The 4,561-nt window shown below is 39.0% G+C and overlaps 1 non-coding gene across 1 annotated transcript; it reads right to left on the reverse strand.

Moving 5' to 3' along the window:
- Positions 1-3,873: 3,873 nt before the first annotated feature.
- On the reverse strand, positions 3,874-3,978 carry LOC141635614 (small nucleolar RNA R71). Its single transcript, XR_012540287.1, has one exon. It is a non-coding gene; the product is annotated as a small nucleolar RNA R71 (small nucleolar RNA).
- Positions 3,979-4,561: the final 583 nt, after the last annotated feature.

Consider the following 4,561-nt stretch of genomic DNA (forward strand, 5'->3'; position numbering starts at 1 on the left):
TGGTTTATCACGAATTGTAATGCAAGTAAACGGATGGCTCTTTGTCCTCTTTGATCAGAGTTGGGAGGGAATTCGTTTTTGGTTTTGTAATTGAGGATGGCTTGGTACCAAGGTTCATCATGGCTTTCCTCGTCGTCGATAATGGCACAAATGTGAGCTGGCTCGCTCCTTCTCTCGACACAAAGGGGCATCGATGTCATGTCGTCAGGTATGTTGACGAGCGCGGCATGTTTTACCAGGGCATCAGCAAATTGATTTTCCTGTCGCGGCAAGTGGAAGTAGTCGATTTGGTCGAAGAACTGGGCCTCTTGACTGATCTTCGCTTTGTAGGGAGCTAAGCTGTCAGATCGGATTTTCCATGATCCAGATACCTGATTGATGATGAGCGAGGAATCGCCATGGACCCTCAGTCTCTTGATGCAAAGTGTGATGGCTGCTTGTAGGCCGATGAGACATGCTTCATATTCAGCGGCATTTTTGGTGACGGCGAAGTCCAGCTTGACCGAGATCGGAACATGTTCTCCCTGTGGTGATATTAGAAGGATTCCTACCCCGAAGCCTCTCAGATTAGATGCACCATCAAAGTATAGGTCCCATGCGTCGGAGTCGGCACAAAGGATGTCTTCGCCAGGAAGTGACCATGTGTCGGTCGTTGGATCCTCGTTGACGGGATTTTCTGCTAGGAAATCAGCGACTGCTCTTCCCTTGATAACCTTGAGGGGTACAAACTTGAGATCAAACTCAGACAGCGTGAGTGTCCATCTAGACAGCCTTCCGTTTAGTACGGGTTTTTCGAAGATGTATTTAACCGGGTCCATCTTGGAGTAGATGTGGACCGAGTAGCTGAGCATGTAATGCCGCAGCTTCTTTGTTGACCATACTAGGGCAAGGCATGTCTTTTCCAGTTGGGTATACCTCGTCTCGTACTCAATGAACTTTTTGCTGATGTAGTAGATGGCTCGCTCCTCGTTGCCAACTGTTTGTGCTAGCATTGCTCCCATGGCTGTGTTGGTAACAGTCAGGTATAGGGATAGAGGAATCCCCGGTTGAGGTGGCATGAGGACAGGAGGTTTGGATAGGATCTCCTTTATCCTGTCGAATGCCTTCTGACAGTCGTCGTCCCAATCGGTGTGATCGGAGGCACGAAGCTTCTTGAATATCGGTTCGCAAATCATAGTAAGCTTGGCAATGAACCGGCTAATGTATTGGACCTGACCGAGAAATCCCCGAATCTCCTTCTCGTTCTGAGGCCGAGGCATTTGTTGAAGGGCTTTGATTTTGGTTGGATCAATCTCAATGCCTCTCTTGCTGACGACATGTCCCAAGAGTTTTCCGGAGGTGACCCCGAATGCACACTTCTGAGGATTTATTCTCATGTTATATTTCCGAAGACGAGCGAAGAATTTCCGGAGGGCATTGATGTGGCCGTCCCGTTCTTTTGATTTGACGATCATGTCCTTGACATATACCTCTACCTCCATGTGCATCATATCATGTAGGAGAGTGGTAGCGGTTCTTTGATAGGTCGCTCTGTGTTAAGCGTATAATTTACTATATTTTATATACTTATTTCCCATAATTTTACTTATATTTTCAGCATTATATTTCATTTTAATAATAAATTCCTTCCTAGAACATCTTACTACGATTTATAAAATTATTTGTAGGAAGGAGCTATTTTGATGCTGATATTAGCTAAACAGCTAAGCGAGGCGATGAATAAAGACGACAAAATAAATAAGGACTTCAAGCTCAGATTCAAAACCTCCAAGTCCACACAATAAAGACAAAGCAACCCAAAATAAAATAAAAAGCCAAGAATTGAATAAAATGTTGACAAGGCCGCCATTTTACAAGTCATGAAATAAAGAAGCACAATTACAAAAGTTGAAGCATTGAAAATAAAGTGGTGAAACATTCAATTTGGTTGATGTTACATTGAAGGATTTACGAGGAAAACGCATGCCAACATCTACATGGGTGAAGAGTTATTCTGATAAATACAACATGAAACATCTCAAATTAATTATTTAATTTATGAAACATTCATATTTTGAAGAAACTTCAAGCACTAATAGCATAAACTGTAGGAATAATTTTACATGTAATGTATTTACATTAATTAGTGATGTAAACGTACGTGTATTATTTAATTTAGAAACTCACATGATTACCTATATAAAGAAGGTGATTTGCATTTGAGGGAGGAGAACACAACAATAAGCAATACAATAATTAGTTTCATATTAAATTCTATTTATTCTCTCATTATTCACATCAATTATCTTATTCATATTTTTACACTTTCATGCTATTATTTGACGACAAGCTCAAGGTTCTCAACTTGTCATTGCCATAGTTAATACTATATTTATCTCCCTTATTATCTCTTTTATATTTGTTTTATTTATTTATTTAAATATGTTATCTTCTATTATTAAAATTGTTATTTTAGTTATAATTATGGATCGTGAGTAGTCTTTTATCTAGGGCTCGATGGAGCCTTAATATGGATTGGTCAATGTTATGATTTTCTAAACATTATTTAATGGTTGTACTTAGGTTTGATAGGGTTGTGTTAAAGTATTAATTTATTGGTCATAATCTATATACGTAGCTCTTGATTAATACTACAATGAGAGTTGAGTTTAGTCCTTTTGAGTTAGCATATATATTATGAATTGAATATAATTAATAATTACTCAGTGTAAATTGCAATGAGAGTTGAATTTCCACTTAGAGAGCCCGAGTCAAAATTAGACCTCTCCTATGAGAATGGTGAGAGTGATAGTTGAGACATTTTAATTTTGGTCTTTAAAGCTCCTATATGAGTTATAAGACCCATGAGAATAGGATTATTTCACTATAGGAAGGCTTCTTATATCTCGAGAGAGAATAACAAGTATTGGTTTTAGTTTTCAGAATTAAAACCAGAAAATTAGTCTCACTTAAATACACAATTAAATATGTTATTCCTTCCAATAGTCTATATTGATCAATCTATGTTAATGGTGATACCGTTGTCCTAGAGCTTTTTATCATTGAATTAATTTTATTATCCAATTATTATATATTATTTTTATTCTGTCATACCTCACACATACACAAATATTATTCTGACGTAGATAAATCAAATCTTAAATCAACTAGTACTCAACCTTCACTTCCCTGAGATCGACCCGTAAGTGCTACAACAGACACCGTTCACTTGCGGTAATTTATATCTGAACAAGTTTTTGGCGCCGTTGCCGGGGAAGTAACGGTTTGATATTAGTTAATTTTAGATTATTTTAGACTACGTTTTTAGCGTACGCAAGTACGCCTATTTTGTTACTAATTCTTCTTCTTTAGTTTTGTTGTTAGTTTTATATGCACACGCGACACGGTGGTGAATTGCTATTTGACCCTGAGATTGAAGCTACAGCTAGGAGACGAAACGCTCAAAGAAAGAAGAAGAGAAAGGAGCCTGAACTCGATACTATTGAATCTTTTATAGAATTTGATACACCAATTATCATGACTTCTATGCGAGATGAAAGTGCTCCAAAGCCGAATTTCAATTCAAGTATCTCAAAGCCTAAAATTGATGCAAACAATTTTGAGTTGAAGACTTCTTTGATCCAGTTTGTTCAAACCGATCAATTGGTGGATCACCAACCGAAAACCCCAACGAGCACTGAATACATTCCTTGATAAGGCCGACATCAAGATTAATGGAGTCTCGATGATGCCATTCGGTTGAGATTATTCCCTTATTCTCTTCGAGGGAGTGCACGTGAATGGTTGACTAATTGTGATCCTGACTCGTTCGATACTTGGGATAAGCTTTCTACGGCTTTTCTCCAAAAATACTTTCCACCAGGGAAGACTGCCAAATTTAGAAATGACATTACGAGATTCGTCCAACATGCAGATGAGTCTCTATGAAGCTTGGGAAAGGTACAAGGAACTTCGGCGGCAATGTCCTCATCACGGGATCCCATCATGTGTATTGATTCTTACTTTCTACAATTCCTTAAAACCGGAGCTGCAAATGAGCCTTAATGCCGCCGCTTTGGAGGGCGGTTAGACGGGATTTCTTGGGACAAGGCCAAGGCTCTCATAGAGGATCTAGCAATAAGCACTTATCATTGGGGTAGTGACCGTCATGTTCGAGGGAGCAAGACTACAAAAGACTTTGTTAATGTGATGCAAGCCAAAATTGATGATCTATCTCAACAAGTGGCTCAGCTTAAATTGAGTAATGGTTCTAGTTCTTCATCGCCCATATGTCAACTTTGTGGGGTTAATGGGCATGACTCTTCCGGGGTGTGGGAATGCTTCTATGCTTGAGCAAGTTAATGCTCTTAATGGGAAGCAACAATGGGACCCTTATTCTAATACTTACAATCCAGGATGGGCTCATAATCCTAAGCTCTCATATGGAAATACCGTAAGAATATCTTAATCCCCAACATCAAGTTAAACAGACTTTTCAGCAACCGCCTGGTTTTCAACCAAGACCGTCTTATCATCATTCCCCTATGCAATCTCGTCCCCTATTTCAGCAACAACAACAACA

This window comes from Silene latifolia, chromosome Y (assembly GCF_048544455.1).
Source record: "Silene latifolia isolate original U9 population chromosome Y, ASM4854445v1, whole genome shotgun sequence".
Classification (NCBI taxonomy): Eukaryota; Viridiplantae; Streptophyta; class Magnoliopsida; order Caryophyllales; family Caryophyllaceae; genus Silene; species Silene latifolia.